At 38.4% G+C, this 23779-nt stretch overlaps 1 pseudogene; it reads left to right on the top strand.

Moving 5' to 3' along the window:
• Window positions 1-297: 297 nt before the first annotated feature.
• Window positions 298-20934, top strand: LOC127658790 (tryptophan--tRNA ligase, mitochondrial-like; annotated as a pseudogene).
• The last annotated feature ends 2845 nt before the right edge of the window (window positions 20935-23779 follow it).

The raw sequence follows: 23779 nt of genomic DNA, 5'->3' as shown, positions 1-23779 counted from the left end.
CAGTTTTAAGTAAATAGAATATGCTTAGTGACACAGTCATTTAAAAGTAAGCGTTTTGTTAACGTTCATGGTTTTGTGCTCGCATATTTTTTTTTTATAGCGAAAGTAGGATTCAAATGGTTAGTGCCTTTCGAAACGTGTGAATAACCAAACGCAAAGTTTTGCATTTTTTTTATCCCTTTGATTTTATTATTTTGTCCCTTTCAGGACACCGTACGCGTGTAGTAATGAATTAATTCAAGATGGCGCTTCCCATTAGGTGGAACGTGAAATCTCTCCTTCGTTTCATTCAAAACAATAATTCAAATAGAAGATTATTTAAAGCCGAGAAAAGAACGGGAACGAAGGTAACATTTTCCTCTCTTATTGCCCTTTGCTATGTAAAAACTTGCCAGTTTGACAACTTCACGGAGGATATGCAAGATCCTTCACATTCAGTGGTAACTTGCTCGAACACACTTAACGTATACGACAAGTCTAATTGCCAATGTAAAGATATTATATTTTACAATGTGTTAAAAAAAGATTTAGTTTACCAAACAGAAATAATGTATTTGAATATGGTACTACTGTTGTCATTTCCTAGTTGACAAATGGGATTTTATATACAAATTTATGTCTAAAATTTTTATATCTTGGGTTAATGTGCAAAAGTGCAAATTAATTAAAATTATATATAAAATGAAGTTATCACACAGTAATTTTGTCAAGCTAGCCTAATAATTGTGTAGTTCATATATGAACCTATTTAATCCCAAATTTCCTTCAGCTAAATATGCACATGCATTTTACTCCTTGGATGATAAATCAAGATTAATTGCCTATTTCTTTTTAATTTTACATCGTTTAATTTATATGTGAAGATGCTTAGTTTGAAATCGGCAACTATTAATGGGAGAAAATCAGTCATTTATTAAAACATTTAGTTTTCTCACTGGTCACAACTGTGACTGCTTAAATGTTTACTTGTCCTGTGAGCAGGTTTTACATTAGCCAGCGCTATTAATACATCATACATCTATAATAGACCCTTTAACATTAACATTGAATTATGACTTGCTTCCTCTTATAGATGTTTAACAAAGACATGATTGTTAGAGGAGCAACAATCATGGTCATGTGACTATTTGCACCACATACGTAAAAGTGATTGCATGAAATTGAAAAAGACTTCACTTTCATTTATAATTGACAACTCTGTGTAAAAACATTAAAAACTATTTTTTTTTATTTTGTTTTTAATTTATTTTTTATTAACCTTCAAATTTTAAAATACATTTCAGCCAATATGGTAATTAAATGGGTTAATACTGTTTTCGTTTTTGGTGTGATCATTATGCCTGTAGAATTCCAAGTTAACACCTTCAGAAACTTTCTTAAAGAAAATTGTGTAAAAAGTTTTAAAGAGATTTTACATTTTCATATTTTGAGTTTGGCGGATGTAAAATGCCAAGAATAGGCCTATATAATTCCATTTAGTTTGCAATATACATTGAGAAGCTTTTGGTCATGATGATAAACACTGGTGGTTCAAGAGGATGCTATATGATCAATACCTGTATTCACCAGACTACATTCATACAGCTGTGGTTAAAAGTCAAAGAGTAGCATTTAGAATGACAAGCTTTGGTGTTTTTGTATGGATGGGAGTCTCTGGGAACAAATGTGTAGTCTGTTGTTGTTAATCATTTATTTTTTCACTTGTCAGTTAGTAAAGTTGTGCATAACAGCAGTCAGTGGTATAGTTTTTGTAAATCAAAGTAGATTTTTTAAGAGTTGAAAATTCAGTTTGTTCCCGTGTGCAGGATTTTCTTTTTAAATTACAGTAATGCTGTTCAATGAAGATGCTTTTTTTCATTTTTTTTTTTTTTTTTTTTAATAAGGCACATTTCACTGTTAAAATCAAACCATAATTTGACTAATTGTGACTTGCATAACAGCCATTTTTTTGTATGGGTGAACATCCCAGAGCCCATATATCCTATATGTTAAAGAACTGGATTAACAATGCAATTCTGTGGCTGTGTCTTAGTAAACCTAAGCACAGTAAATGTGAAATTTTTAGCTTTTTCTGAGCTTGTGCAGACCCTCAGTGAACTCTGCTTTCAACAGTGACTTGATTGACATCAGATTTATTTGATGGCTTCTGCACACTTGCCGTGTAGGAATGTGCGTCCACTGCTGGCAGCCAGTCTCTATTTTGTTAACTACAGGCAGTGTGTCGTTTGGGATGCTAAAGCGTGGAGCACTGTGACTGTGGGAGTGAGTGGTGTGGGGAACTAGTGGTGGGTAGAAATACGTAAAATCCCAGCAGTCCTTTATTACCAGCAACAACATTTGAAATGAGGTGTTGGTTTTCATTTGTTTTAATTTTCTCCAAATGTTGCCGAGTGTGCGCTAATGTTGCTATTTGCCCCAAGGTGTGATTTGCGTCAAAACATTGAGCACACTCTTGGCAAAGTAAAGTTTATGAACAGTCATTTGGTATGGGATGACAAGCCAGAGATGAGCAAAGGTCTTATTGTTAGAGTGAAATTGAGAATGAAATTTGACCAAATGGAATCTATGCATGTAAATAAACATTATTAATAAAACATGTTTAAAAGTGTCTCAGAGATTTCATTTTGCTTTGGAAACTAATAAAATTAACAGTTTGTATTAATTTTATTTTCCATGTCCATACTGGGATAAGTTGCTTTGATTTCCTTACCTCCAAAGTCAGCAAGGTTTTGGCTAACAAAATTCTTGAATTCAGTGTTGTTAGCCTTTCACCCTGTGTTGAAAACTGTTGTTTTGCGTATGGATCTGTTGAAAGACTCCTGTTGTGTAAGTGTTTTATGCAGTTAGGCCTATTTAGAGAATAAAACTCAATCAAATCCTGGATCTCTGATTAGCCTTCCATACGTTGCAGCATGAGGCAGCAGGAAGTAGTGGGTCCGCACTCCAAGCTGTGTTACAAAACATAAAGTTCCCTGTACGGCCCTTAATCGCCTGTGGTCTTAATGGCTGGTATCAGTCATTTTAGCCTTGTGCTTCACAAAAAGGAAACGGCTCTTAATTCTCCTTTAGGTCTAAATGCTCTTACTCTCATGTCAGCTAAAACCATTAAACCAACTCCCAGAGCATCCCTGGAGAGGAAACTGGAGGAAAGAATGTACACATGAGCCAGGCTTGATTATATTTCTTAATTACACAATTTGTTTTTATATGTCAGCTAAGCACTTTATTTCACACTATGCTGTATAATTCGGTTCATCATTCTGAAGGATGAACACAATAAACGCATGAAAAACTTCTCCAGACCTCTCAGATTTGTTTGAAAATACGTTGTATTAACTCTAAATTCCCATAGAGGCTTTTGTTTAGTGTTATGGAGCTGTTTTGTGCTGTAGGCTTATGGTTACAGAAAATCTGACGTAATTAATTGAATTGCACCCACTATCTGGTATCAAGCTTTTGGGCTATGCTCAAACCAACAGTCAGCGCTTCTGTTGGAGGAAATTAGAGGGAGAAAGAGGCAGTGAGGGGAAAGAAATCTAGCCCAGGAGTTCCTGAGTGTTACCATAATTACACATTGATAAATTTATGAGGTGTGTGCTGGTTATTTCTTGCTTAGTTGTGAGTTTTATGTGTTTCATTTGTCATTAGTAGGGTAGCGCCTCTGCATTTTTCCTGTCAAGGCCAAAGGGGAAAAAAAATGCAGAAATGGCTTTGTCCTTTATTTGCTGAGTGGTGTTTATATAGAGTGTCCAAATTTTCTAATATGATCCATATGAGTAATTTGTCATTCACTGTGCCAGGCGTTGGGGTTTGGTTTGAGATTTTTCTGGATAGCTTGCAAATAATTAGATTTCATGTCAGACAAAGCAAATCCTATCTTTTTAATATGTAATGCGATCAGCGGTGGTGGGAGGTTTGTAGTGAAATAAAAGTGATTGGTCCTAAAAGGTTCTGGTTTTGGAACAGCGGTTTGTAGTGGAGGGGCTGTCCTGGTTAATTTTGGAGCATGGTGCGGCCCTTTCTGCTGGGAGCACTGTTTTTGAAGGGACTCCAGCCCCATTAATCAGGCCGGGGACCCCACAGTGTGAGAGGGCCCCCAGCCCTGGCTCTCCACACTGCATGTTTCTGTTCCTCTCCCTGCGCTCTCAGCACAGTGTGAAGCATAGAGGAACCTCATCAATCTCACCTGTCCGAAATGTCAACCGCTGATTTAATCAAATGTTCCGTCTGCTGCCCCCCTGCCATCTCCCGTACATCGCCCTCCTCCCCACAAAATACCTCCTCTTTAACTCCGTCTCCTGCTCATTCATTTGCTGCTCTTTTGGCTTTGTCACTCAAGCTTTCTCTAATGCCCTTTTCCCCCCAAATCAGGTCTCATTCCTTTCACCCCTTCTGTTTTATTTTGGGTCGTTCGCACTTCGTTTCAAGCTGAGTGTGTTTCAATACAGCAAAAACACGCATTCCCCAACGACTACGTCTGGTAAAGCAGACGAAGGTGCATAAAAAATAAATAAAAAAAAAGGATATGTTCACCATATAAAGAAAGTTCTGAAGTCATTTATTCACTCTCTTGTTGTTACAAACCTGTGACCTTTTTTTATCTGTGGAACACAAAAGTAGATTTTAAGGCATGGTCATATTTACAACATTTTGTAGGCCAAGGTGTGGGCGGATGTTGTGTGCGTTTCTAAAGCCAGCAAAATCTAATTGCCAAGCAGCCTCTGATGTTGCACTTTCAGACTGATCGTACAGTGAAATGAAAAACAGTAAGATGACGTTTCTTTAGCTAAAATCGGTATGTGCTTTCCAAAATTCGAAACTCCGTACCCAATGGCCAAGCGGTAAATGTTGTTGGTCATATGGGCACATGTAAACTCCGTTTTACCGCCGTAATGTTCACAGAGGGATGCCAAAAACAAGTGGTGGAGTGAGTTGTTTTTAGTTTACAGGCAGTAATATAGTAAAGAGGAATGCATATTTAAAAACTCTACCCTCTAACCCATTGGTTCCCAACCCTATTTCTGGAGACCCCCCAGCACTGCACATTTTGTATATCTCCCTTTTCTGACACCCCCAATTCAGGTCTTGTAGTCTCCACTAACGAGCGGATGAGTTGAATCAGTTGAGTTTGATTAGGATGATATCCAAAATGTGTAGTGTTGGGGTGCCTACAGGAACAGGGTTGGGAACCAGTCCAACCTGAACCTAACCATCACTGGAGTAAAAATGTAATGTTAGAGGGAAAATTGCAATCTCTGAATCGCGCTCATCACCAGTTACAGTCTGTGGCAACATTTCAGGCTCATCCAGGCCACTCCATTGTTCACCCTAAAAAAGTAGTATTTATCACTAAATCAAATTAACTACATTAGGTTACACAAAAATATTATGTTTTAAATCAAGTATAATCAGATAAAAATCAGATCCAGATAAAAGTGATGCGACACAAGTATTGAACTCACTGGGTGTGTGTTTGATATAGAGTGCGGCTCGAGCAGTATGTGTAGATATATGGCCGTGCTTTGTCACACTATATCTTGCTCTTGAAGCTAAGCACCAGCAAACCCAAAAACGCAACTGTCTTCTGCAAATGAATAAGACCCAAAAACTGAAACCCGCGACTACCCATATTGATTGAACAAATATAAAAATAAAACAAGCCCAAAATCGCTTTAAATAAACAATCTCTGCATCGACCAGGTGTGATGTAACTCAGTTAAATCAAAGTATCAGCAAAAGAGGAAGGGAACATAAAAAGATACGTGCAACTTTTATACAGAATCAAATGAACTTTATTATATAACCCATAACAAATTAAAAGAAAACCTAAAGGGAAAAAACAGGCTTCATAAAGGAAAAATTAACATAACACTAACTGTGTGTAATAATCAACACAAACATATGCAACTGAATAAACAACTGAAATACCTGAAACCCTACAAGTCAGCAACACAGATTGGAAAATTAATTAGAAACTACAAATTACTAGTATTGACGCTGACTACCACCCCTGGTGTCATAAGTTAGAATCCAGGGTGTGCAGAGTGACTCCAGCCAGGTCTCCTAAGCAAACATATTGGCCCATAGGGAGGGGAGGGTAGAGTCACATGGGTTAACCTCCTCGTGGTCGAGATTAGGGGTTCTCACACTCAATGGGGCACGTGGTATGTTTTGTGTGCATTGACGGTCTCAGAAGCGCTGGCAACTGGGACTTGTACTCTGCCACCTGGATTGAGGTAACCGTGCCACCATGAGGACCCGCTAAGTATTGGGAATTGGGCATTCCATATTGGGATAAAAGGGGATACAAAAAAGAAAATAAGATTATATTTATATTTATGCATTTGGCAGACACTTTTATCCAAAGCGACTTACAGTGCACATATTACAGGGACAATCCCCCCGGAGCAACCTGGAGTTAAGTGTCTTGCTCAAGGACACAATGGTGGTGGCTGTAGGGATTGAACCAGCGACCTTCTGATTAACAGTTTAGTGCTTTAGACCACTACACAACCACCACTCACAAATTACTAACTCAACAAGTTCAAGTTGTAGGAAAGAAACTTGAAGAAAAGAAAACATACATTAAGATAAAACTTTGTTTCTGGTCAATGAAATGTCTCTTCTCTGCACTATGCTCTGCTTCAGTGTCCCTTTTGTACTCCTCTCAATCATCTGAGCGCTGCCAAGCAGACAAGTTGCAGGTGTGCAGAGGCGCTAAAAGAACACACACACCCACACATGCTCAGAGAAATAAAGTGCAAATGAGCAAGAGCGTGAGAGAAAGTGTGAAAAAAAGAGCAAGAGCGAGAAACCGAAAGAGACATCCCAGACTGAGGTCACAGACTTCACCAGGCAATGAAACAAAATATAATAATAATAACATAGGTCAAGACAGGCCAGGCCACCGGAATTTTTCCCGGTGCTCCAGATAGCCAATCCGGGCTTGCTCATCACTGATTAAATAAATGTGATTGTTTCCTTGTTTCATCACAGAATGCAAACCCAGGTCTGCCACACCGCTGACACAACACATTTCTGGTCGCACCACAGAGGAAGGAAAACACGCTGGAGCCAATGCAAAAATGTCTGATAGGAGATGTCGCTTGTCAGTGTGTCTGCATAATATGGCTGATATAGGGTACTGGAAGTATAGGAAATAACATGCAGACATTCTGTGCGATCATGTTGGCACTTTATCCTATGGGAGAGTAAAGTTATAAAGACTGCTAAAATGAAATCATTATCCATTGAGAATATTCAGTGTAGCTTTGAACAAAGCACCGCCCACACAGGTCACTTCCAAACCAAGCAACATCCTACTGGTCAGTGTGGCAAATTTGCAAATCAAAGTTCACCAAACTTGAACTCCATATGAATTCCCAAGGGAAATTCTTTGTCACCGGAAGTCCATCGTGCGAAATACCTGACCCCGCTGATTCCTAATGAGATGACTGTTTTTCACCAAGTATGGTGACAAAGTCTAACATTCTACCAAATGTCTCCTTTTGTTTTCCATGGAAGTCAGTCATATGTGTTTTGAACAACAAGTCTACAAGACTAAATGATAATAAAATTGTGTGGGTGAACTATCTCTTTAAAACTTTGTTGATGACCCAGCTGAAAGTGTGAAAGGTGCAGTGTTAAAAAGTGGCAAGATTATATAATGTGTTCCTGCTGTTCAGCATGATGTCTGTTTTAATGGGGTGAGTGGGGCTATACTGACACGGTAACAGTAGGTTCAGTGTGTCTGAAACTTAGTGGGGGACAAATGGACTGGGGCGGGAGGGTCAGAGGTGCCGTTCAGATCTGGCCTCATGCTCCCTTTCTGATACAGTCTCCTGTAGAGAGGTTCTCTGCATTTACTGAGCTGCTGATGCCTTCCTGTGGAACTGTAAAGAGTGGTGAAATGCTGTGTTGGAATTGGCATGCAATGATTGCTGTCTCCGTCTAAATGCCAGGCTTGCTAGGCTTACTGTTCCACCAAGGTCTGACTGGCTCTTCTGGGTTCTGCATTTCTCTGTGCACATCGGTCTTATTTTATAGTGCTTATTTTATGATTTGAATTATGTTTTAAATTAGAGACTGTTATAAAATCTTTGCGAACGACAAATTGCCAATCTGTACTCACTGCTTAACTCGCAGTCCAATGGCCTGAGTGGCCTGAGTGGCCTGAGTGACCGTTGTGGCCTGAGTGATATCATTATTGTGGCAACAGCAATGATCACATAAATGTCTATTTACTATGTTATTAAAAAGAAGAGCAGGGTGATATGATGGTACATAGCAAGCAGTAGTAGAATTGTATCAACCAAGATGCTTCTATCCTTTTTTTACCACTGTATGCATGCCGCAATTTTTTTAATTTGTCACCAACTTACCGCATTAATATAGAATTGAACTGATATGCGGTTACAGCTGTACTTATATCAGCTAACCTATTTTACAGTGACTTATACATTTTTCAAGTACAAATCCTGCCTGAACATGGAAAGCTTTTGTAGTATTGCAAAATATTAGTTTATTGTTGTTTTCACAAACACTTATCTGCTTGCAACAAAGAATTAAGTGGTGTTCAGACTAATGGAGGCCTTACTCTGCAGCAGAGTATTAGGCTGTGTGATCTCATTCTGTTTTTCCATCACTCATACTGCGTTTCCATCCTGTAATCATTTCGCTATATTGAGATGTTCAGATCAGAGACTAAACACTCTAGACCTAAGCATGAACCTTCACTCACCTAGAAAAAACAGTATTGTTCTTATACGATACCGTATTTGTCTGTCTCTTGACAAACTTACTCATACGGGAATACATACAGACACTTACAACTAAATATTCTTGGAAAGTGCCTACATGAGTGTAACAACAGGGATCGTAGGTGTTTGAAAACCTTTCAGCTGGGGTACACACACACACATTTATATTAATGTATACTCCATATGGTAAATGTGGTTGAAGAATTATTTTGCCACTTTGCTGCACTGTGGCATAAAAGTGATGTGTTTTCAGGGTAAAATATGGGGACGGGTACATTATAAACACACGTCCTCTTCCAGGTCGATTCTGAACATCTCCAATAGATTGGAACTTCTTAATTATCATAACTTTATTCTTTGTGTAGTGGGACAGATTATGGGTGCTGTTTTGATTTTTTTGTCCATTATACTACGTCTTTCGAGTGTATGGGTTGTCCAATCACCATCCCCTGGGGAGTGAATAATATAGGGCTTTGGGGGTACTGTCTGGTGTGCGTCATTGCCTGAGGACCGCCCATTCCGGTTTCACTCCCTTCCCCTTTCCTGAAAGTATGTGTTTGTTTGGCTAGCCAGGCTATGCTAAGCTACACATGGGTTAAGTTTAACAGGTTTTATTCTTTCGCTGATTGTCTCGTTGATGCGGAAAGTTTATTGATGTGTTCTGCTTGCTTAAGCTGTAGCTGTGACATGAAGGTATGTGAATTTTTTGCTATATAACATGCGTATATAAAATAGGTACGTTGTAACCAACCTTGTTATGTTTATTATTAAAAATTGTTATTGATTCCATTCAACAAACTATACAAAATTAAACCCTTCCCCCAAACATTCTCCCCACCCAACACAAACGCACCCCAGTGGTCGTAAATATTTAGAAACATAACAAAACACACAAAACAAACATAATTAGCCCCACATGCTTGATGACTTTTTTGAAAAGTATACTTTCAAAAAAACAATAATATTGCGCACACACATTGATAACTACAGGTCCCTCTCCACAACCCTGTTATATTTGGTCTTTTTGGAGGATTAACCTGTGCTTGAGCACCTCGTCTGACTGAGCCTGCAGGGGCGGGCGGCCTTTGTAGTCACTGCTGTTTTGTTTTTGCTTTGTTTGCTTTCATTTTGTTGCATTCTTGTTTATTTTGACTTTGATTCCTGCCTGACATTTTTTGCCCTTTTCTGCCCAGCTCTGCGATTTAAGATTGTGGTGAATGGCGTGAGCACCCGCTCCTCAAGTGTGTTCATGCGTGCTGGAGTTATCAAGCATGTGGGGCTAATTACTGTTGTTTTTTTTTTTTTTTTATTATTATTATTTATCCTTATTATTGCTTTTCAATTTATCCTTATTATTGTTTTATTATTTATTTTCAATATTTGTCATTGGTATTTGTAGTTACAGTCAGGTCCATAAATAATGGGACATCGACACAATTCTAATCTTTTTGGCTCTATACACCACCACAATGGATTTGAAATGAAACGAACAAGATGTGCTTTAACTGCAGACTTTCAGCTTTAATTTGAGGGTATTTACATCCAAATCAGGTGAACGGTGTATGAATTACAACAGTTTGTATATGTGCCTCCCACTTTTTAAGTGACCAAAAGTAATGGGACAATTGGCTGCTCAGCTGTTCCATGGCCAGGTGTGTGTTATTCCCTCATTATCCCATTTACAAGGAGCAGATAAAAGGTCCAGAGTTCATTTCAAGTGTGCTATTTGCATTTGGAATCCGTTGCTGTCAACTCTCAATATGAGATCCAAAGAGCTGTCACTATCAGTGAAGCAAGCCATCATTAGGCTGAAAAATCAAAACAAACCCATCAAAGAGATGAGCAAAAACATTATGTGTGGCCAAACAACTGTTTGGAACATTCTTAAAAAGAAAGAACGCACCGGTGAGCTCAGCAACACCAAAAGACCCGGAAGACCACGGAAAACAACTTTGGTGGATGACCGAAGAAGTCTTTCCCTGGTGAAGAAAACACCCTTCACAACAGTTGGCCAGATCAAGAACACTCTCCAGGAGGTAGGTGTATGTGTGTCAAAGTCAACAATCAAGAGAAGACTTCACCAGAGTGAATACAGAGGGTTCACCACAAGATGTAAACCATTGGTGAGCCTCAAAAACAGGAAGGCCAGATTAGAGTTTGCCAACCCACATCTAAAAAAGCCTTCACAGTTCTGGAACAACATCCTGTGGACAGATGAGACAAAGATCAACTTGTACCAGAGTGATGGGAAGAGAAGAGTATGGAGAAGGAAAGGAACTGCTCATGTTCCAAAGCATACCACCTCATCAGTGAAGCATGGTGGTGGTAGTGTCATGGCGTGGGCATGTATGGCTGCCAATGGAACTGGTTCTCTTGTATTTATTGATGATGTGACTGCTGACAAAAGCAGCAGGATGAATTCTGAAGTGTTTCGGGCAATATTATCTGCTCATATTCAGCCAAATGCTTCAGAACTCATTGGACGGCGCTTCACAGTACAGATGGACAATGACCCGAAGCATACTGCAAAAGCAACCAAAGAGTTTTTTAAGGGAAAGAAGTGGAATGTTATGCAATGGCCAAGTCAATCACCTGACCTGAATCCGATTGAGCATGCATTTCACTTGCTGAAGACAAAACTGAAGGGAAAATGCCCCAAGAACAAGCAGGAACTGAAGACAGTTGCAGTAGAGGCCTGGCAGAGCATCACCAGGGATGAAACCCAGCGTCTGGTGATGTCTATGCCTTCCAGACTTCAGGCTGTAATTGACTGCAAAGGATTTGCAACAAAGTATTAAAAAGTGAAAGTTTGATTTATGATTGTTAATCTGTCCCATTACTTTTGGTCCCTTAAAAAGTGGGAGGCACATATACAAACTGTTGTAATTCCTACACCGTTCACCTGATTTGGATGTAAATACACTCAAATTAAAGCTGAAAGTCTGCAGTTCAAGCACATCTTGTTCATTTCATTTCAAATCCATTGTGGTGGTGTATAGAGCCAAAAAGATTAGAATTGTGTCGATGGCCCAATATTTATGGACCTGTCTGTATGTTTTGCTTAGTGTGAACTGTCTTGTTTTGTATTCTTTTTTAAACCTTGTTGCTCGACTTAACAGCTGTCAACCTAAGAGCATTTGAAGCTCCTTTGTGAACATTACTGCTTGGAGTTGGTGTGCAGGAGGGGTTTGTGACTTGATTATTTTGTGGGTTTTCATTTGAATCTGTTTTCTGTGAATTTATTTACTTTTGTGCCTGGAGGTGGGATGAAATCATTTAGCTAGGGCATATTGTTTAGTCTCTCTGCCTATTGATGACTATTTCTGTGTACCATCAAATTATTACTATATATTTGCTGTCAAATGGTGGTTTTCTGTTTATGTGATTGTGCCTTTTCATTGTTTTGTTGTAAATTTTTCTGTCTGTTGTTCTAGGAGTTGAGGAACCAGGGCAGGTGGCTAGCCCCTTGTCTCCTTCTGATGTGGTGGTACCTTGGTTGTGAAGTGTGGTGCATCTATGCTTGACTTCACTTGTGTGCTGGTGTGTGTGTGAGACTGATTTGTTCATGTGGCGGTGAAAGAGTATTATATAGGAGATTGTGACGCTGTAATAATTGCTTCTGATCTTGTAATGTTTAATAAAGATTTCTTTGTATTTTTGTATCCATGTCCCTTCTATTGAAACAACAAACCTGTGTGCTCCATTCTGAATGATTGGGACAATTTTACCTGTTAAACAGTGGGGCGTAGTCAGCTACTTTCAGATTCCTAGTTGCCTTGCTTCCCGTGTACCCTCACCACATTTGGTCTTATCCATTGTGATAGATGACTAAGGGAATTTTGCTTGTGTGTTACTTCATATTTATACCCCTCTGAAACAGGTCATGGCTGAACAATTTCATGTTCCTAGTCACCCAGGTGTACAAAAAAATATGAATGGGAATATACTTTAAATATATTTTACTCATTAGAATTTCAAGGGGTGCCAATAATTTTTACACATATAATTGACCAAAATATTAGTTTTTTGATAAAACTTATGTTGTTTTATATCCATTACAGAATATATGTTTGTGAATATTTTGAATGAAATATCAAAAGAATAAACCGTAAAAACATATTTTTCAAAACCACTTTTGCTCGTTTTTACAAATGGTGCCATTATATTTGGCCACCGCTGTAAGTTTTTTTAATTTTTAAAAAAAAAAATTTTTAGGATCTGATGTGAGCTTAACCTTGTTCATTATTCATGACTACACTGGCTTAATCGGATCGTAACTGGCCTATGCATTGTGTGCAGTTTAATGAAAAAATTGTCTAATTTTCTTTAAATACCCATATAAAGAGTTAGATTTGTGCCTTCATAAATGGAGACTCAAACTCTTTCTTACTGGAAAACAAGACAAATATAATGATTAAGAAAATGTTACCTTGTATGTTTGATCTTAAAATTTCGGTCTTAAATAATAAAGTAAATCTGACAAAGAATAACATGGAAACTATGGATTTTTGAGGGTATTATGTAATGCACCTTTTATGTAAAATCCCTCCAGCCAACCAAAATATAGATATCAAAAATCTTAGACATTCCTTCATGTTGGTAGATGGGAGGTGTGATAGGCTGATTATTCCTTTGGTAGTTGGGACTAGTGTTATTTCGGCTTATTTCGGTGTCTCAAATGACACCATTTGCATGTCTGGTTGGTTAATGATCAGCCGGAGGGGAAGAGTGAACCGTGCGAGGTGAGAACGCATATGAACCAGACACCGTTCTTCCCCAAATCACTTCTGACACTTTCGAGAGGCCCTGTGCATCTGGGCCACTGTTCTGCAATTACTCACAAAATAATGACATAAATAGCCTGCTCAACATAAACTGTATATAGGCTGACTAGCTAATGCCTCTGGACCAGTGATTATATTCTCTTGGATATAGGCTTCCATCAAGGCAAACTGACTACAGGTCAGCCAGTGGTCTCAGATGGGGGTAAATGGGTTGCCTCATTCATATGATGTAGGTGTTTGCAACTTCTTTGAAGGATGTGCACTTTGTGGGCTATCAATATTATGTTGCAATCTCTTCTTAAAGAGAATATTTACAATTTTAATATTTTCTTCTAATTTAGAAGTTAGATTTGAGATATTTTTCATAAGAAGCTATAATTTAGAATGTTTCTAATTTTTGAATTTCTTTGTTGGTGAAGTGGAATTAATACATAAGATTGAAATTCAAATTCAAAGACATCGAAAGAGCCAATTAGCATTGTTAGCTTGCATAAACCCACCATTGCCAGAACCCTTTCCAACATGGCCTGCTAGTAACACAATATTTGCCAGGGATCTGTGGGCAAGAACCTCTTTTTTTTTTCTTGAAGAGGAAAGAGGAGGGTGCTTCCTTTTTCAGTCCAAACATTTTAAAATGAGCCAGTTCTTTTATTCCTCCTGCTCTCCAATGTAATTTTATGGATTTACAATGTTTGCGCCATTTCTCTCTATTGCTGGTTCGGGTTATGACCGCTGCTGAGAAATGTTATCCTTCGATTATATAGCTCTTAAAATCTCCTATTGGCTGGCTGTGAAGTGTGCAGTGTTTTCAATGGCTGCGGAACAGTTCCGTTCTAGCACTCTCTCACCCAGTAGGGTGCTCTCTTAGTGTGAGACATGCCTTTGATTTATTGCTTTGATAACATTCATAAAACTGTGTAGGGTGTCCCTTCTCTCCCATGCCTCCTAACTGTCACCAAGGAAAACTCCACAAGCACCACTCGCCTCCTTTTTAAACTTACCCCTTTTAGCCCAATTTATTCCCTTCTTCCTTCATTATATTACTGATATTTTTGTCTTGATTCTTATCAGACATAAACTAATAATTTTTTGTTCCTCTCACTTTTCCCTGTAGAGCCAAATTGAAGGGAGGGTTTTTTTGGGGAATTCAGCCCACTGGTGTTCCTTACTTGGGGAATTATCTGGGTGCTCTAGAGAGCTAGGTGGCTCTGATGGGAGAGTTCAGTGATGTACAGCGTCGTACACCTTCATTCCATCACCCAGCTTCAGGATCCCTCAGCTGCTCCGAGAAAACATTCTGCACATGGCAGCTTATCTGCTGGCTTGTGGCATTGACCCGACTCGCTCAATTCTCTTCCAGCTGTCTCAGGTTAATCGTGCTTTTTTATAGAAATGCTACAGGCCCTCCACTACCAATGGAAAACTTGCATCCAAGTAAACCCCATGTTCAAAAACCACATTAAAGCATGCCTAATGCTAGTATAATATTTTTATAATATACACTGGCTGCCAAAAGTTTGTAATAATCTACAGATTTTGGTGTTTTGGAAGGAAAGTGGTACATTAATTCAACAAAGTGGCATTCAGCTGATCACAACTATAGTCAAGACATTACTGATGTAAAAAACAGCACCATCACTATTTGAAAAAAGTCATTTTGATCAAATCTAGACAGGCCACATTTCCAGCAGCCATCACTCCAACACCTTATCCTTGAATAATCATGCTAAATTGCTAATTTGGTCCTAGGAAATCACTTTACATTATACCAAGTACAGTTGAAAGCTATTTGGTTCGTTAAATGAAGCTTAACATTGTATTTGTGTTTGTTTGTTTGTTTGTTTGTTTGTGAGTTGCCACAGGGTGCAATAGACTGGCATGTCTTAAGGTCAATATTAGGTCAAAAATGGCAAGAAAGAAAACGCTTTCTCTAGAAACTCGCCAGTCAATCATTGTTTGAGGAATGAATGCATGCATACAATGGATGAAAGTGCCAAATAACTGGAGATTTCATACAAAAGTGTACACTGAAGTCTTCAAAGACAAAGGACAACTGGCTCTAATAAGGACAGAAAGAGGTGTGGAAGGCCAGATGTACAACTAAACAAGAGGATAAGTACATCAGAGTCTCTAGTTTGAGAATTAGACAATTCACATGTCCTCAGATGACAGCTTCATTGCTCAGTTTCATGTACAACAGAAAAGATAAGACTCAGGGGTGCAGGCCTTATGGGAAGAATTACAACGAAAAAGCCACGTTTGAAACAGAAAAAACAAAAAGAAAAGTTTAGAGTAGAGTAGGCAAAGCAACACAGACATTGGACATCAGATCATTTGAAAAGAGTGTTAAGGATCTTAACCCCATTGAGCTTTTGTGGGATCAGCTAGACTGTAAAGTGCATGAGAAGTGCCCGACAAGTGCTACAGGAAGTGTGGGGTGAAATGTCACCTGAGTATCTGGACAAACTGACAGCTACAGCTAGAATGCCAAGGATCTGCAAAGCTGTCATTGCTGCACATGGAGGATTTTTTTGCTGGGAACTCTTTCAAGTAGTTTAAGAAGTTCTGAACATTTATTTCAAATCATAATAGTAATTTTTCACGTTATTAATGTCCTGACTACACATTGTGATCAGTTGAATGACACTTTGGTGAATAAAAGTATCAATTTCTTTCCATAAGAGCAAAATCTGTACATTATTCCTATCTTTTAGTCGCCAGAGTATAATCAGTATATTATATTATATATTTTAAGTGTGCAGGTCGAGTTTGTTCAATTTTATTGTTTAAATATTTCAAACGTGCCTTTAAAATCACTTTTCAAAAGTTTCATTAAAAAAAGGCATTGGCTCATTGTATTGGGCTGAACAATTTGCAGTCAGCAAAAATGATTTTCCATTGCCAAATATTTATTTAATTGAAGCTTAATGCAAATGCTTGTTTAAACTGATTCCTATCTCTATTATGAGCTCTGTACATTTTCAGTTTGGGGAAAACGGATTCGGCTCCATGGATCTTTTTAAAGGGACCACATGAAGCAGAAAGTGGAGGATAATAATAGAATTTACTGTACGCAGCAACTCGCAAGCTGTCTACCACATTTTCTCTTGAACTGAGCAACTTTTGATGGCTAGCTGTAATAAGTGTGGACATTTTCTTCCTGTCAGCCACCTGATACGCTTTCAACTGTGTGTGTTTGTGTGTGTTATGCAGGAGAGTGAAAGTGTGTCGGATTTGTGGAGTCATGTGTTTACTCGCTGGAACTTTGCAGCAACCATGTGAAAACACACACCCACACACCCCTGATTTTATTTCATTTTAACTTCATGCCACATATCTTGGCAGGACTGAGGACCTCCCATCGAACATACGAGCTCAAGACTGTTCCACATGTGAAAACAATACTGTGGCCCAAGGAAAACACTTTACTTCATAAAAAATGGTGACAAGCTAAAATTAATTGGATCTTAAGTATAGGGCTTCATGTTAAAGCTGTGTTTGTGTGTGTGTGTGTTTGTGTGTGTGTGTGTGCTTGCGCGCACACTTGAAACCCTTTTACTGGAATGATATCCAAACAACAGAAATTTGATCATTCAACTCAGTGGGTAAATCTAAGCAAATATTTTTTTCACACATTAGACTTTCACATCTCTTTTAAAACAGCTTATACTAATATCTGAGGAATTATCAGCATTTATATTTTGTGCACTATTTTTTCACACATTTTTTCCTGAGTGTCAGTAGATTGCACAAATCTGACACGTGAGGTCAGCCGAGACATCTACCACTGTTTAAACTTTGTATTGCCCCTCCTGCTATATCAGATTATATGCAGTGATCCCTCAGTCATCTTCATATATGCTGTTTCACTCTCACTCATAGATTAGCTAGCTGTAATAAATATCTCTTTCATCACTGTGCTGTAAAATCGCATTTTATGTTCGTTTCTCGCAGTGTTTACGTCAGATGCTTTATAATCCTTTTGTGAGTGTGAAAGATGGCAGCACAGTTCTGTAGAGCTGGAGGATCAAGTGAGATATTTCACATGGTTTCATCATGAGACAAGGACTATTTGTGATACAGTCTTTGTGTAGAAACATGTATTTCTGTTGCTTTAGTGGTAGAGTATGGCACTAGCTATGCCAGTGTAATGGGTTCAACTCCCAGGGAACACACACACACACACACACAGCACAAATGTGTACCTTGAATGCACTCTAAGTCACTTTGGATAAAAGTGTCTGCCAAATGCATGAATGTAAATGTAGAAAGGCCTCCTTTGCAACTGTGCACCTGTTGGGAAGTGGCAAGCACCCTATTGTTCTCCTCATTGCCACACGGGGGCACTATGGAGATGCACAGTTTATGTGTAATGTACTGTGGATATCAAGAGTAAAATGTAATAGTTTACCCATACAAATGAAAATGTTGTCAGCATTATGTTGTTCTGAAAACCATGGAGCACTAAAGGAAGCAGTGAATTAGTCCAGTCACCATTCTCTTACATTGCATCTTTTTTCCATTTATTGAAAGTGAATAGTGACTGAGGTTGTCATTCTGCCTAACATCTCTTTTTGTGTACCACAGAAAACAAATTCATACAGTTCTGGAACAACACGAGGGCAAATTAATTGTGGAAGAATTTAAATTTTTTGGTGTAAATTATGACTTTCATTTGATAGCATGAACATAATTATCTTATACTTTCACATTCTCCATGTTGTTGTTTTTCATGCAAATATTTAATCTTACAGTTTATCTGTGCAGGTCTCGGAGCATGCTGAGCTTTCATGGATCCTAGGGTGGCTCACAAGCATGCCTCGTTTAAGGCACCTGTCTCAATGGAAGGTAATAATATTGAGTTGGTCTTTCTGCATGCCTCATTTATAGCCAGTAATTAAACTGACACATGCTAGAGCCCCACTAAAGACGGTATCAAGCCAGTGTAAATGTCCAGGCCTCCCTTCTCTGTTTGTTCTCAATGTGGCACGGCAGCAACTTTTTCCTCTGCTGGTCTTGAGGGTGGAAGGACCTGGCAGGGAGAGACAGGGCTTGATAATGACTGTGATTTACCCAGAGAGGACAACCCTTTCATATTGCTGCTCGTGGAGCGTTTGGCCAGCAACCTCCCACCGCTGCACGGAAAACACCTAGCCGTTTACTCAACAGCTCAGTGCATGTGAAACATGGCGGAAAGTGGCCTTTGGATGCTGCCTGTGTGTGTTAATGTGGCAAAACTCCTTCATACAGCCTGAACTGGGACTCTGAGAAAGCACTTGATGTTAGAGATCATTGTAATTTAAAAACAAATAGACAGTTGCAGCCCAGAGGAATGAAAGGCACTGTAGATTTATTTCAAACTTTCCTTTCTGTCTTTCCAGAGGTGTTTCTACTGTTCCTCACAGATGAAGGGCAAGCAGAAGAATGAAGGCCGTGTGGGGCTTTATGCATACTCAGTGTTATGTAGGCAGCGGACATACATACTACTCTACAAGTAAGACTGGTTACAGTCTTGATCTGTCATGTTCTGACTGAGGTTATATTCAGAGCGTTATGTTATTGTTGTGCAGATTAAAGCATGTGTCAGTAGAGATCCAGCACTTGGAACTCACCCAGGACTTGGTCCGCATCTTTAACTACCAGTACGGAGAGCTCTTTCCCGAGCCTCGTGCCCTTCTCAGTAAGTTTGGGAATTTTCATTTTTACCTTATGACATTATCTTCCCATTTGAATCAGTCTGTTTTTCTCATAAAGACCACCTGGGCACGAATCTTGAAAAAAATGGAAGAGAGGACAGTTAAGGTAAATTATTTGTGTCATTCAGGAGACACACACATTTACTAGTCAGCACTATTGTGTGTCTGCTCAAGATCCCTGCTTTCCTCAGTGAGTGGAACAGTGTGTGTTACATCTGTAGGCGTGCACACAATATTGTACCCCTCACACAATCAGTCATGCACACACATGGCTGGCATATTGGACCATCAGTTATGCAAGGTCTTCTTTGAGCTACAGGCTTTCATTCTCTGTAATTATTGCCATTATAAAAGCCCAATATGAAACCAGTCATGTGTGCGATGATACTTTGATTAAAGGACTTAGATTAAGTTCTCTTCCTCCTATATCTGAATTATAGGGTGATAATTGATTTGGGGAGTTTCCTTATAGTGACCTTACAAAGGCTTCCGTGTGGACAGAGAGAGGTTGAGGAGAGGTCAAGACCAATTCGCTTTGCTCTGTTTACATGTGAAGGAAATATTTGACTGCTCTTGATCTATGCCTGCATCCTAGAGCCAAAGTTAAAGAAAAAGCCAAACAATATCTGTTGTGCTGAAACCAAATAAAATTTCCGACTGTTAGAGCCCATCTGTGTTGTGATCTCACAAGGAACAATATTTATTCAAACCAATTGCTTTCCTTAGAGTCTTTAGATGACTTTAATGAGTGTTTGACTCTTGGTCACTATGTTGGAAATACTAATTCACTGAAATGTATCTTATCATAAGTGGATAATTGCCTTTGCTACGAATATGTTTCACATTAGAGTACTGCCTTTGATATTTTAATATTGAAACAATTCAGCAGTATTGTTAAGGGAGCATCTCAGTAAAATCTGTATTCAGTCTATTGCAGTACTGGTGAAAGATTTTAAATGAATGGTCCAACCAGATGATAAAATTCTATCATTATTTACTCACCCTCATTTTTTCCATGAAACACAATAGGGAAATTATAACTTAATTATAATGACGTTTTTTCCTTACAGCGACAGTGACCGCATCTGTCAAGCTCCAAAAAGGACAAACAGCAGGTTAGGAATGACATGAGGTTGAGTAAATTATTACCGAGCTTCAATGTTTTTGGAGAACTGTTCCTTAAACTTTTCATGCCTTTTAACTGACAGGTTCCCCTCGAAAGGTGAAATCTTAGGGATCTGTCCTCTAAAATGTAAATGTCAGACCCTCAAAGTTTCGCTACAGTCCTCCTGACTGATACGCCTGATGACATCGTCCTCAAGGTTTGCAGGGCTGTGATGGACTTCACTTCCCGAGTGACCTAGAGCCTGAGAGTCAGCTTGGTGTGTCAAACCTAGTCTCCATGCACTTGGTTGTGTCTGGGCAGAGCATGGAGGAGGTGGTCAGGGATGAACACAGGACAGTACAAGAATCTTGTAGCTGAAGCTGTTATACATAAGCTGGAACCCATTCGGCTTGAGATCCAGAGACTGAGGGCCGACAGGGGCCGTCTTGATAGTCTGCTAAACAAAGGAGCCAGAAGGCTCGCAGCTTTGACGTTCCTGTCAAGATGGAGGTCAGGAAACGAGCGGGTTTACTGTATATAAATCTTTTGAATTTTCAAACACTGAATTACAGGTGGATATGCTTCAGTGAGAGAGACTTAATGGAGTAGTTTATCTAATATTGGAGAAACTACTGGTGAATTAATTATATTAATCTCCATTGATTGTCTTGTGGTTTTTATTCACTCAGATGTATTTGCTGTCAACTTTGTATTTTGACATTTTTCTATTTATTTAAACAAAAATAAAATAATTAAATTTGTATTTATTTGTATTGAATAACATACACTTGCAATGCCTTTTGCTTTCTCAGAAGTGTTTCTGCACACACATGCATTATATGCTGAGCAGGAGAAACTGTCAGTCCAGGTGTAGTAGAAAACTCTTGCCAAAGTCTGCTGAGGGCTGGCAAACATGGCAGGCACCTCATACATGCAAAGTAGTGCATGGATAGAATGACAGCAAGCTGTGCTTTTGAAAGAATAATGTTTAAATTTCTAATAAGAATTAAGACCTCAGGTTCTCAGCAAACGATTCATAAAATTTAATTAATAAGGTCGACACCACAAGTGAGGGCAATTTGTAATATTTGTTTGTAGCTTTCCATACATAACCAGAATGCAGGGTTTTGATGCACTCTGATGAGCCTGTAGTAAATGAACACACAATATCTATTTGTCAATTAAATGTTTTTTAATATAATAATAATGATTTAAAAAAAATCAGGATTAGGACTCTGAGGTTTGTAACTAAAGTGCTTGGCTACTTTTAAATGTAGACGGGCATTTTAAATGTAATCATGGGGAAGTTCCTAAAAAATACAAATATGTATAGGCTTCTGTCCACATGAATTGCATAGGAGTGATCCTTTATAATTATGATTTATCCTAGTCATTTTAAATTGGGAGAAGATTTCAACTCATAGGACTTTCGTATACTTAAATTCAGACAGAAATAACATTTCCTGGGTTGTAATGACTTACCCTGCCAACTTTGCCATGAAATAATCCTGAATGCCACCATAAATCATTAAATAAGAAAACATGATTAACTCTACCCAAGTTCTGATACTTTGAAATTGTTATTGAAAACGTTCCTGCACAAACATGCATTATATTCTCTAAGCTGTTTTCTAAATTCAAGGATATATGGGAGGATTATGTGGGGAGATCATTCGTTCCACAGGGCAATTAATGATCAGTCCAGCAAAATGATTCGTTTGTTTAGGACTGTTTTTTCGTAGTCTATATTATGGGCTGACGAAATGGCACGGAACAGTTGCTTGTTATTTGGCCATATTTCACTTTGTGCTGTTTGCTTTGAAGTATCATTCATTCTCCCTGTCCAAAGTAGCTATTTTAGGCTAATGATGTTTGAGCCAATGTTATAACGCTGGAATAGCCTCCATATGCGCTGCAAACTAGATATAGCTTTGTGTTATTTATTCTGTTAAAGGCAGAGGCAACCTTTTTTTTCACTAATTAACCGTAAACTGTCATCAAAATATAGGACTCGAGAACTAAACAATCGAACTTGTTATCCGTGTTTTGGAAGCGTTTAATCCAGTGAGAGTAATTCTGAACAACTGAGACTGAGAGGAAACTATCGAGAGAGAAAAGTAATTTGCGTGAAAATAAATTAACACTATAATTTTTTATGAATTATAGTGTTGGTTATATCCTGTAAATAGTGGCAATACTGTGCAAAATTTGTGAACTTATGTAAATACTTTTGAGACAGTAAGATACTCTTTTTTATTATTATTATTTACACTAAAATATATTCAAAATAACCACTTTAGAAAAGTGTCATCCGTGCATTTCTGTCACATTTGGCATTTCATAACATTTCAAGTATTGTATAAACAAATGAATCTCCATTGCGATTAGATCAGTTAGTGGGAGCCTACTTTGGACATTCTTTTTATTACAAATGTATTCCCACCATGGGACCGTTTTATGAGGGCCTTTATCCCCTGCAACATTTTTGTATACACCAATTGCTATCCGTTCTCTTGTTGGGCAGTTATTACATTTTTTTATTTAGTCACATTAAACAAAATTGGAATGACAAAAAAGTGCGTTTTGTCTTTTGTGCGTTCGTTTCTGGAATTTTCATTAACTACATATATTAGGAACATTAAAAAATGTTGAATATTGTATTTATATTTAGCCTATAAATAAGACTTAAACAAAAAATTTACAGGTTTTACGCAACATGCAAAGTGTACAAAAAGTACATATTGCACACATGTATTGCATTAACAAAAAGTATTTCTGGACCCATATTGGCATTGTATGATGAACATTTGGAAAGGCAAGCACCAATTATTAAATTAAGATTTCACAAAAATGAATTGCACAGGTGATAATACAGACCTTTGTAATTATTAATAGTGCTTTAATTACCTAATATTAATTTAATTGCTATGGAATATGAGTACATTAAAAATGTATTTGTCACACCGCAGGGTTATTTATAATGAGCAATTGAAGACAGAAAGGTCATTTAAATTGGTTACGAATTAGGACCTACAACATAAACTTCCCCTTGTACTACATTCATACGTTTGAAATTGTGATTTTGATAGCACTAAACACAATTCATTGGATCGACTGTGGTTACATGTCAAATATTGGTTTAGTGTAGCCTATAGAATAACACATCCATCCATCTTCTATTGTCGCTTGTCCTATCCAGTTGTCTCGGGCCAGGTCCTGTCCATCACAGAACAACACACACAGACATATTCTCACCTTCGGGCAATTTGGGGTCTTCAATTAACTTAACCTGCATGCTTTTGGATTGTGGGGGAAATCGGAGCACCCGGAGCAAACCCACGTGAACACAGAGAGGCCCAGTTGAGCCGGGACTCGAACCCGAGACCTTCTTGCTGTGAGGAGTCAGTGCTACCCACTGAAAAATTTGAAAAAACC

This window comes from Xyrauchen texanus, chromosome 18 (genome assembly GCF_025860055.1).
Source record: "Xyrauchen texanus isolate HMW12.3.18 chromosome 18, RBS_HiC_50CHRs, whole genome shotgun sequence".
In the NCBI taxonomy this organism is placed as follows: Eukaryota; Metazoa; Chordata; class Actinopteri; order Cypriniformes; family Catostomidae; genus Xyrauchen; species Xyrauchen texanus.
The sequence above is the reverse complement of the archived record's forward strand: the minus strand, read 5'-3'. Positions and strand labels throughout refer to the sequence as shown.